Source organism: Hirundo rustica, chromosome 10 (assembly GCF_015227805.2).
Source record: "Hirundo rustica isolate bHirRus1 chromosome 10, bHirRus1.pri.v3, whole genome shotgun sequence".
Classification (NCBI taxonomy): Eukaryota; Metazoa; Chordata; class Aves; order Passeriformes; family Hirundinidae; genus Hirundo; species Hirundo rustica.
Window position 1 is genome coordinate 6526285 of NC_053459.1, and position 10404 is coordinate 6536688.

Here is a 10404-nt window from a genome sequence, read left to right on the forward strand (position 1 = left end):
GCAAAACAAGGCACCGCCTGCACAGTGGCCAGAAGCCCGCCAAAAAAGTCTCCAGCCCCCAGCAAAAGAAGCCTACAGCACCCGGTATTCCCAGGCGGTCTCCCATCCAAGTACTAACCGGGCCCGACCCTGCTTAGCTTCCGAGATCAGACGAGATCGGGCGTTCTCAGGGTGGTATGGCCGTAGGCACCTCTCGAGCCCCCAGCAGCGCTCTCGAGCACACACCACCGCCCTCCCGCCCTTCCCCAACACCTCATGGACACACCACACAACACCCTCGGCTGCCCAAGGCAGCAGCACAACCTAGACCCGCAAGGAATCCCAAACCACGCACGCCACGCATGCCAGGCGTGCCGTGCACACAAGGCAAAAAGTGCACAAAAAGGCACACAAGCCTCGTCCTTTGCCACGGCTGCCCAAGCAAAACAAGGCACCGCCTGCACAGTGGCCAGAAGCCCGCCAAAAAAGTCTCCAGCCCCCAGCAAAAGAAGCCTACAGCACCCGGTATTCCCAGGCGGTCTCCCATCCAAGTACTAACCGGGCCCGACCCTGCTTAGCTTCCGAGATCAGACGAGATCGGGCGTTCTCAGGGTGGTATGGCCATAGGCACCTCCTGAGCCCCCAGCAGCGCTCTCGAGCACACACCACCGCCCTCCCGCCCTTCCCCAACACCTCATGGACACACCACACAACACCCTGGGCTGCCCAAGGCAGCAGCACAACCTAGACCTGCAAGGAATCCCGCACCACGCACGCCACGCATGCCAGGCGTGCCGTGCACACAAGGCAAAAAGTGCACAAAAAGGCACACAAGCCTCGTCCTTTGCCACGGCTGCCCAAGCAAAACAAGGCACCGCCTGCACAGTGGCCAGAAGCCCGCCAAAAAAGTCTCCAGCCCCCAGCAAAAGAAGCCTACAGCACCCGGTATTCCCAGGCGGTCTCCCATCCAAGTACTAACCGGGCCCGACCCTGCTTAGCTTCCGAGATCAGACGAGATCGGGCGTTCTCAGGGTGGTATGGCCGTAGGCACCTCTCGAGCCCCCAGCAGCGCTCTCGAGCACACACCACCGCCCTCCCGCCCTTCCCCAACACCTCATGGACACACCACACAACACCCTCGGCTGCCCAAGGCAGCAGCACAACCTAGACCCGCAAGGAATCCCGCACCACGCACGCCACGCATGCCAGGCGTGCCATGCACACAAGGCAAAAAGTGCACAAAAAGGCACACAAGCCTCGTCCTTTGCCACGGCTGCCCAAGCAAAACAAGGCACCGCCTGCACAGTGGCCAGAAGCCCGCCAAAAAGTCTCCAGCCCCCAGCAAAAGAAGCCTACAGCACCCGGTATTCCCAGGCGGTCTCCCATCCAAGTACTAACCGGGCCCGACCCTGCTTAGCTTCCGAGATCAGACGAGATCGGGCGTTCTCAGGGTGGTATGGCCGTAGGCACCTCCTGAGCCCCCAGCAGCGCTCTCGAGCACACACCACCGCCCCTCCCGCCCTTCCCCAACACCTCATGGACACGCTACATGACACTCTGGACTCTCCAAGGCAACAGAACAACCGAGGGCCACACCCAACCCCGCACCAGACACGCCCGGCACACAAGGCACACCAAGCACGCGTGCCCTTGCTCTCCTGCCTCTCGCCACGGCTGCCCAAGCAAAACAAGGCACCGCCTGCACAGTGGCCAGAAGCCCGCCAAAAAAAGCCTCCAGCCCCCAGCAAAAGAAGCCTACAGCACCCGGTATTCCCAGGCGGTCTCCCATCCAAGTACTAACCGGGCCCGACCCTGCTTAGCTTCCGAGATCAGACGAGATCGGGCGTTCTCAGGGTGGTATGGCCGTAGGCACCTCTCGAGCCCCCAGCAGTGCTCTCGAGCACACACCACCGCCCTCCCGCCCTTCCCCAACACCTCATGGACACACCACACAACACCCTCGGCTGCCCAAGGCAGCAGCACAACCTAGACCCGCAAGGAATCCCGCACCACGCACGCCACGCATGCCAGGCGTGCCGTGCACACAAGGCAAAAAGTGCACAAAAAGGCACACAAGCCTCGTCCTTTGCCACGGCTGCCCAAGCAAAACAAGGCACCGCCTGCACAGTGGCCAGAAGCCCGCCAAAAAAGTCTCCAGCCCCCAGCAAAAGAAGCCTACAGCACCCGGTATTCCCAGGCGGTCTCCCATCCAAGTACTAACCGGGCCCGACCCTGCTTAGCTTCCGAGATCAGACGAGATCGGGCGTTCTCAGGGTGGTATGGCCGTAGGCACCTCCTGAGCCCCCAGCAGCGCTCTCGAGCACACACCACCGCCCTCCCGCCCTTCCCCAACACCTCATGGACACGCTACATGACACTCTGGACTCTCCAAGGCAACAGAACAACCTAGGGCCACACCCAACCCCGCACCAGACACGCCCGGCACACAAGGCACACCAAGCACGCGTGCCCTTGCTCTCCTGCCTCTCGCCACGGCTGCCCAAGCAAAACAAGGCACCGCCTGCACAGTGGCCAGAAGCCCGCCAAAAAAAAGCCTCCAGCCCCCAGCAAAAGAAGCCTACAGCACCCGGTATTCCCAGGCGGTCTCCCATCCAAGTACTAACCGGGCCCGACCCTGCTTAGCTTCCGAGATCAGACGAGATCGGGCGTTCTCAGGGTGGTATGGCCGTAGGCACCTCTCGAGCCCCCAGCAGCGCTCTCGAGCACACACCACCGCCCGCCCGCCCTTCCCCAACACCTCATGGACACACCACACAACACCCTGGGCTGCCCAAGGCAGCAGCACAACCTAGACCTGCAAGGAATCCCGCACCACGCACGCCACGCATGCCAGGCGTGCCGTGCACACAAGGCAAAAAGTGCACAAAAAGGCACACAAGCCTCGTCCTTTGCCACGGCTGCCCAAGCAAAACAAGGCACCGCCTGCACAGTGGCCAGAAGCCCGCCAAAAAAGTCTCCAGCCCCCAGCAAAAGAAGCCTACAGCACCCGGTATTCCCAGGCGGTCTCCCATCCAAGTACTAACCGGGCCCGACCCTGCTTAGCTTCCGAGATCAGACGAGATCGGGCGTTCTCAGGGTGGTATGGCCGTAGGCACCTCTCGAGCCCCCAGCAGCGCTCTCGAGCACACACCACCGCCCTCCCGCCCTTCCCCACCACCTCATGGACACACCACACAACACCCTGGGCTGCCCAAGGCAGCAGCACAACCTAGACCCGCAAGGAATCCCAAACCACGCACGCCACGCATGCCAGGCGTGCCGTGCACACAAGGCAAAAAGTGCACAAAAAGGCACACAAGCCTCGTCCTTTGCCACGGCTGCCCAAGCAAAACAAGGCACCGCCTGCACAGTGGCCAGAAGCCCGCCAAAAAAGTCTCCAGCCCCCAGCAAAAGAAGCCTACAGCACCCGGTATTCCCAGGCGGTCTCCCATCCAAGTACTAACCGGGCCCGACGCTGCTTAGCTTCCGAGATCAGACGAGATCGGGCGTTCTCAGGGTGGTATGGCCATAGGCACCTCCTGAGCCCCCAGCAGCGCTCTCGAGCACACACCACCGCCCTCCCGCCCTTCCCCAACACCTCATGGACACACCACACAACACCCTCGGCTGCCCAAGGCAGCAGCACAACCTAGACCTGCAAGGAATCCCGCACCACACATGCCACGCATGCCAGGCGTGCCGTGCACACAAGGCAAAAAGTGCACAAAAAGGCACACAAGCCTCGTCCTTTGCCACGGCTGCCCAAGCAAAACAAGGCACCGCCTGCACAGTGGCCAGAAGCCCGCCAAAAAAGTCTCCAGCCCCCAGCAAAAGAAGCCTACAGCACCCGGTATTCCCAGGCGGTCTCCCATCCAAGTACTAACCGGGCCCGACCCTGCTTAGCTTCCGAGATCAGACGAGATCGGGCGTTCTCAGGGTGGTATGGCCGTAGGCACCTCTCGAGCCCCCAGCAGCGCTCTCGAGCACACACCACCGCCCTCCCGCCCTTCCCCAACACCTCATGGACACACCACACAACACCCTCGGCTGCCCAAGGCAGCAGCACAACCTAGACCTGCAAGGAATCCCGCACCACGCACGCCACGCATGCCAGGCGTGCCGTGCACACAAGGCAAAAAGTGCACAAAAAGGCACACAAGCCTCGTCCTTTGCCACGGCTGCCCAAGCAAAACAAGGCACCGCCTGCACAGTGGCCAGAAGCCCGCCAAAAAAGTCTCCAGCCCCCAGCAAAAGAAGCCTACAGCACCCGGTATTCCCAGGCGGTCTCCCATCCAAGTACTAACCGGGCCCCGACCCTGCTTAGCTTCCGAGATCAGACGAGATCGGGCGTTCTCAGGGTGGTATGGCCGTAGGCACCTCTCGAGCCCCCAGCAGCGCTCTCGAGCACACACCACCGCCCTCCCGCCCTTCCCCAACACCTCATGGACACACCACACAACACCCTCGGCTGCCCAAGGCAGCAGCACAACCTAGACCTGCAAGGAATCCCGCACCACGCACGCCACGCATGCCAGGCGTGCCGTGCACACAAGGCAAAAAGTGCACAAAAAGGCACACAAGCCTCGTCCTTTGCCACGGCTGCCCAAGCAAAACAAGGCACCGCCTGCACAGTGGCCAGAAGCCCGCCAAAAAAGTCTCCAGCCCCCAGCAAAAGAAGCCTACAGCACCCGGTATTCCCAGGCGGTCTCCCATCCAAGTACTAACCGGGCCCGACCCTGCTTAGCTTCCGAGATCAGACGAGATCGGGCGTTCTCAGGGTGGTATGGCCGTAGGCACCTCCTGAGCCCCCCAGCAGCGCTCTCGAGCACACACCACCGCCCTCCCGCCCTTCCCCAACACCTCATGGACACGCTACATGACACTCTGGACTCTCCAAGGCAACAGAACAACCTAGGGCCACACCCAACCCCGCACCAGACACGCCCGGCACACAAGGCACACCAAGCACGCGTGCCCTTGCTCTCCTGCCTCTCGCCACGGCTGCCCAAGCAAAACAAGGCACCGCCTGCACAGTGGCCAGAAGCCCGCCAAAAAAAGCCTCCAGCCCCCAGCAAAAGAAGCCTACAGCACCCGGTATTCCCAGGCGGTCTCCCATCCAAGTACTAACCGGGCCCGACCCTGCTTAGCTTCCGAGATCAGACGAGATCGGGCGTTCTCAGGGTGGTATGGCCGTAGGCACCTCTCGAGCCCCCAGCAGCGCTCTCGAGCACACACCACCGCCCTCCCGCCCTTCCCCACCACCTCATGGACACACCACACAACACCCTCGGCTGCCCAAGGCAGCAGCACAACCTAGACCTGCAAGGAATCCCAAACCACGCACGCCACGCATGCCAGGCGTGCCGTGCACACAAGGCAAAAAGTGCACAAAAAGGCACACAAGCCTCGTCCTTTGCCACGGCTGCCCAAGCAAAACAAGGCACCGCCTGCACAGTGGCCAGAAGCCCGCCAAAAAAGTCTCCAGCCCCCAGCAAAAGAAGCCTACAGCACCCGGTATTCCCAGGCGGTCTCCCATCCAAGTACTAACCGGGCCCGACCCTGCTTAGCTTCCGAGATCAGACGAGATCGGGCGTTCTCAGGGTGGTATGGCCGTAGGCACCTCTCGAGCCCCCAGCAGCGCTCTCGAGCACACACCACCGCCCTCCCGCCCTTCCCCAACACCTCATGGACACACCACACAACACCCTCGGCTGCCCAAGGCAGCAGCACAACCTAGACCTGCAAGGAATCCCGCACCACGCACGCCACGCATGCCAGGCGTGCCGTGCACACAAGGCAAAAAGTGCACAAAAAGGCACACAAGCCTCGTCCTTTGCCACGGCTGCCCAAGCAAAACAAGGCACCGCCTGCACAGTGGTCAGAAGCCCGCCAAAAAAGTCTCCAGCCCCCAGCAAAAGAAGCCTACAGCACCCGGTATTCCCAGGCGGTCTCCCATCCAAGTACTAACCGGGCCCGACCCTGCTTAGCTTCCGAGATCAGACGAGATCGGGCGTTCTCAGGGTGGTATGGCCATAGGCACCTCTCGAGCCCCCAGCAGCGCTCTCGAGCACACACCACCGCCCTCCCGCCCTTCCCCAACACCTCATGGACACACCACACAACACCCTCGGCTGCCCAAGGCAGCAGCACAACCTAGACCCGCAAGGAATCCCGCACCACGCACGCCACGCATGCCAGGCGTGCCATGCACACAAGGCAAAAAGTGCACAAAAAGGCACACAAGCCTCGTCCTTTGCCACGGCTGCCCAAGCAAAACAAGGCACCGCCTGCACAGTGGCCAGAAGCCCGCCAAAAAAGTCTCCAGCCCCCAGCAAAAGAAGCCTACAGCACCCGGTATTCCCAGGCGGTCTCCCATCCAAGTACTAACCGGGCCCGACCCTGCTTAGCTTCCGAGATCAGACGAGATCGGGCGTTCTCAGGGTGGTATGGCCGTAGGCACCTCCTGAGCCCCCAGCAGCGCTCTCGAGCACACACCACCGCCCTCCCGCCCTTCCCCAACACCTCATGGACACGCTACATGACACTCTGGACTCTCCAAGGCAACAGAACAACCGAGGGCCACACCCAACCCCGCACCAGACACGCCCGGCACACAAGGCACACCAAGCACGCGTGCCCTTGCTCTCCTGCCTCTCGCCACGGCTGCCCAAGCAAAACAAGGCACCGCCTGCACAGTGGCCAGAAGCCCGCCAAAAAAAAGCCTCCAGCCCCCAGCAAAAGAAGCCTACAGCACCCGGTATTCCCAGGCGGTCTCCCATCCAAGTACTAACCGGGCCCGACCCTGCTTAGCTTCCGAGATCAGACGAGATCGGGCGTTCTCAGGGTGGTATGGCCGTAGGCACCTCTCGAGCCCCCAGCAGCGCTCTCGAGCACACACCACCGCCCTCCCGCCCTTCCCCAACACCTCATGGACACACCACACAACACCCTCGGCTGCCCAAGGCAGCAGCACAACCTAGACCCGCAAGGAATCCCGCACCACGCACGCCACGCATGCCAGGCGTGCCGTGCACACAAGGCAAAAAGTGCACAAAAAGGCACACAAGCCTCGTCCTTTGCCACGGCTGCCCAAGCAAAACAAGGCACCGCCTGCACAGTGGCCAGAAGCCCGCCAAAAAAGTCTCCAGCCCCCAGCAAAAGAAGCCTACAGCACCCGGTATTCCCAGGCGGTCTCCCATCCAAGTACTATCGAGGCCCGATGCCGTTCACGTTCTCAGAATTGAACGCCATTTTTATTTTTCAAGCCTTTATGGTCGTCGGCTTACCGCAGCTCAGGAAAGGTGAAGTGCGCTTCCTCTGCGCGTACGAAGGTACAACGGAGCCTAAGCCCCATATTTGCGTCTGAAGACCATTCACCGGGGAGTCACCTGTGCGTTGCGGGGTTGGTACCGCTCCGAGCGCCCGCCGTGGTGGGTCTCGGTTTGGCGGGAACACGGCCGTGTGGCACGGGTGGCTGTGATTGGACAACACGGGCTTAGCCGGTGGCGATTGGCCGATCCATCGCATTCCTCGTGCTGGGATTGGTCTCGATTGACGTCGCCCGCTGCGGTTCCCCTCCCCTGCCCCACAATCCTTTTCCCGGCCCGACGGGCTCTCCTCCGGCCCTGCCGTTCGTTTCCCGCCCCCACAGATCCTACCCCGGCTCTTCAGGCCCTATCCTGGCCCACAGTCCCTATCCCATTCACAATCCCTTCCCCGGCGCACTGTCCTTACCTTGGCCCACAGTCCCTATCCTGGACAATCTGTCCCCCGGCCCACAATCCTTCCCCCAGGCCAAAGACCAGACCCTGGCCCACAGCCCATATTATGGCCCCACAGTCTCAATTCCAACCCTACAATCACTAACCCAGCCCTACAGCTGCTATCTCAACTCCACAGTGATTTCAGGTGCAGTCCTATAGTCACTAACCCAACATCACAGTGACTTTGGCTTCAGTGCCATAAAGTTTTTATTTCACCAGCTCCATCTTTGCTTGTTCCTGCAGTTGCCAGGTGAAACTTATTTTTGTGGAAGGATCTTCAGTTTTCCTCCAGATCTGTGAGTTTTCAACTTCAACTCTAGAATCCATGTTCCAAACCCAGCCTGAGAAATGTTATTGTAGTTCCAGCCCCACAGTTGCTATTCCACTCTTATAATGATTTCAGTTCCATCCCTGAAGTTGCTATTCCAGCCCAACGATCCCTGTATCAATCCTACAGTTTCTATCCCTACTCTGCAGTCATTTCAGCTCCATCCCTTTATTTCTCTACCCGCTCCACTGCTTCAGCTTCAGTTCCGCCTCTTTCCACCACTGGCAGGTGAAGCAGCTCATGGATCAGGGCTGGATCTTCTTTTCACATCCAGCTCTCTCGTGCTGCAGCTCCAGCTCAAGAATCCACATTCCAGCTCCAGTCTGTCATGGGAGGGGAGTGGTAACTTCAGACAAAATTTATTTAAGAAGCCCTCCCATTGCCTCACAAGGTGCAGAAAAGGATCCCCTTGCTTTCTAAACTCCTTCTCAGTGAGAGGAGCCTGGGGCATCTGGATCCAGTCCCAGCTTTGGACTTTGCCAACAATTTAAGTCTTACAATTTGTCCCATAGGTTTTAATGACAGCAAATCAGACATGTTTTTATAAGAATGATTTATTATGATAAACGATTAGACAAAAAGAACTCAATCAAAATTATTTACTACACACCATAAAAACTAGAAGTATTATACTACAAGATAGAATCATTATATCAAAGCAATATTAAAGCAATTATATTAAAGCTAGCAAAAGGAAATCTTTATTAGAGACTGATGAAACTCACCCATACTAATGACTGTGGACAAATCTCTTTCTTCTAACCTTTAGGAGTATCCTTGGTGAGCATTCCTAAAACCCAGCGGAAAAATCTCCACACACTCCAAGGAGGAACATATTACAAAATCTACTGTATGGAAAGTGGATTGGACTTTCATAGTGTGAAGGAGTTGACCACCAGTGATATACTTACAGATCAGTTTAGCAGTTTATCTGCCAAATCTTCTTTTTGTTATCAGCAGGTTGATTTGAGGCTGGTCTGCCAGATTGAGACAGTGTGCCAGACTTTTAGCATGATTCAACACCAAAAACCAGCACATGATGCCCCCCTCAGCCCACTGTTGGTAGCTTGCAAAACAGGGCATTGTTCGAGTTGTTTGACCACATTTCAGGGCTGAGCATCCTGTAACACACTATCCCAGCTCCACAGGGATTCTACCCCTAGCCACACAGGATTTATCCATTGCTCCACATTGGTTTGGATCTGGATTCAGCCCCAGAGGCTTCTGGCCTCACAGCCCCAGCCCTATAGTCTTTATTTTAAAAACATTATATATCTAGTAATAGAATTTTAAAAAATAGAATACAATAAAAATACGACAATGCAATCGTATCATTAACTCTTAATACAACTAGAATAATGTAAAACTAAGAGAATAAATAATAAAATAGAATGAGTAGAAAATGAACCTGGATCTAGCCCCAAACTGATGTGGAGCAATGGAAATGGTGGGGCTGGAGGTGGATAAATCCCATGGAGAAGGGGATGGAGCTGAAGCTTGGGGGTTACAGGAGCTGCCAGGGGGGTTCTAGCCCTCCCAGCAGTGACTGATTCATTGCCTTGTCAGCATGGGAGCAAAGTGACGACCAGGAGCAGCTTTTAGCCAGAGGCAGTGGAAAGCTGAGCAGTTGGAGCTGCAGCAGAGCTGACAGTGACATAGAGAAAGTGGAGCATAGGGTGAAACCAATGTGGGGCTAGGTAGGGGCTGTGGGGCTAGGATGGGCACTGTAGGGCTGGAGCTGGAACATGGATTCTAGAGCTGATGCTGAAATGGAGATTCTGCCTTGATCCAGAAGCAGCTTCGCATGGCAGGATTGGGCAGATGCAGAGCTGGAGCAGAAACATCAGAACTGGTGGAGAAATAAAGCTTGTGGGGCTGGAGCTGGAATCGTTGTAGGGCTGGGATAGGACTGTAGGGCTGCAGCTAAAATCACCAGAGCTGGGATAGGGACTGTGTGGCTGTGATAGGAATTATGGGGCCAGGATAACAACTTTAGGATGGAGCTGGAATCAGGAGAGGGAAGGGAAGGGAAGGGAAGGGAAGGGAAGGGAAGGGAAGGGAAGGGAAGGGAAGGGAAGGGAAGGGAAGGGAAGGGAAGGGAAGGGAAGGGAAGGGAAGGGAAGGGAAGGCCATGCAAACCCCTGCCTTATCTTGCCTACCTTTCCCTTTCCCTTGCTTACTCCATTCATTGACCCTCCTACCCCGCCCTTACGGCGGTCTCCCACCCATGGCCGTAGCTTAGAGCTTTGTTTCCACCAGATGGCAGCCTGGCTTTGCAGTTGCTGATTTCACCCTCAGCTACTCTTTTTGCCCGGACACCCTGCAGGCACAGAA

The 10404-nt window shown here is 57.8% G+C and overlaps 1 protein-coding gene and 17 non-coding genes across 18 annotated transcripts in view; all 18 read right to left on the reverse strand.

Moving 5' to 3' along the window:
• The window catches only part of SCLY (selenocysteine lyase), a 31363-nt gene extending 24079 nt beyond the window's left edge, over window positions 1–7284 (reverse strand). The window contains exon 1 of the mRNA XM_040073972.1: window positions 7266–7284. The gene's annotated coding sequence lies outside the window, so the exon portion shown is untranslated. The remainder of the gene's footprint in view (window positions 1–7265) is intronic.
• Window positions 70–188, reverse strand: LOC120757502 (5S ribosomal RNA). The gene has a single exon (XR_005702544.1). It is a non-coding gene; the product is annotated as a 5S ribosomal RNA (ribosomal RNA).
• Window positions 490–608, reverse strand: LOC120757519 (5S ribosomal RNA). The gene has a single exon (XR_005702562.1). It is a non-coding gene; the product is annotated as a 5S ribosomal RNA (ribosomal RNA).
• Window positions 910–1028, reverse strand: LOC120757503 (5S ribosomal RNA). The gene has a single exon (XR_005702545.1). It is a non-coding gene; the product is annotated as a 5S ribosomal RNA (ribosomal RNA).
• Window positions 1329–1447, reverse strand: LOC120757504 (5S ribosomal RNA). Its single transcript, XR_005702546.1, has one exon. It is a non-coding gene; the product is annotated as a 5S ribosomal RNA (ribosomal RNA).
• LOC120757505 (5S ribosomal RNA) lies at window positions 1732–1850 on the reverse strand. The gene has a single exon (XR_005702547.1). It is a non-coding gene; the product is annotated as a 5S ribosomal RNA (ribosomal RNA).
• LOC120757506 (5S ribosomal RNA) lies at window positions 2152–2270 on the reverse strand. Its single transcript, XR_005702549.1, has one exon. It is a non-coding gene; the product is annotated as a 5S ribosomal RNA (ribosomal RNA).
• On the reverse strand, window positions 2555–2673 carry LOC120757507 (5S ribosomal RNA). Its single transcript, XR_005702550.1, has one exon. It is a non-coding gene; the product is annotated as a 5S ribosomal RNA (ribosomal RNA).
• LOC120757508 (5S ribosomal RNA) lies at window positions 2975–3093 on the reverse strand. The gene has a single exon (XR_005702551.1). It is a non-coding gene; the product is annotated as a 5S ribosomal RNA (ribosomal RNA).
• On the reverse strand, window positions 3395–3513 carry LOC120757523 (5S ribosomal RNA). The gene has a single exon (XR_005702566.1). It is a non-coding gene; the product is annotated as a 5S ribosomal RNA (ribosomal RNA).
• On the reverse strand, window positions 3815–3933 carry LOC120757509 (5S ribosomal RNA). The gene has a single exon (XR_005702552.1). It is a non-coding gene; the product is annotated as a 5S ribosomal RNA (ribosomal RNA).
• LOC120757521 (5S ribosomal RNA) lies at window positions 4235–4354 on the reverse strand. The gene has a single exon (XR_005702564.1). It is a non-coding gene; the product is annotated as a 5S ribosomal RNA (ribosomal RNA).
• LOC120757511 (5S ribosomal RNA) lies at window positions 4656–4774 on the reverse strand. Its single transcript, XR_005702555.1, has one exon. It is a non-coding gene; the product is annotated as a 5S ribosomal RNA (ribosomal RNA).
• On the reverse strand, window positions 5059–5177 carry LOC120757512 (5S ribosomal RNA). Its single transcript, XR_005702556.1, has one exon. It is a non-coding gene; the product is annotated as a 5S ribosomal RNA (ribosomal RNA).
• Window positions 5479–5597, reverse strand: LOC120757513 (5S ribosomal RNA). Its single transcript, XR_005702557.1, has one exon. It is a non-coding gene; the product is annotated as a 5S ribosomal RNA (ribosomal RNA).
• Window positions 5899–6017, reverse strand: LOC120757520 (5S ribosomal RNA). Its single transcript, XR_005702563.1, has one exon. It is a non-coding gene; the product is annotated as a 5S ribosomal RNA (ribosomal RNA).
• Window positions 6319–6437, reverse strand: LOC120757514 (5S ribosomal RNA). Its single transcript, XR_005702558.1, has one exon. It is a non-coding gene; the product is annotated as a 5S ribosomal RNA (ribosomal RNA).
• Window positions 6722–6840, reverse strand: LOC120757515 (5S ribosomal RNA). The gene has a single exon (XR_005702559.1). It is a non-coding gene; the product is annotated as a 5S ribosomal RNA (ribosomal RNA).
• Window positions 7285–10404: the final 3120 nt, after the last annotated feature.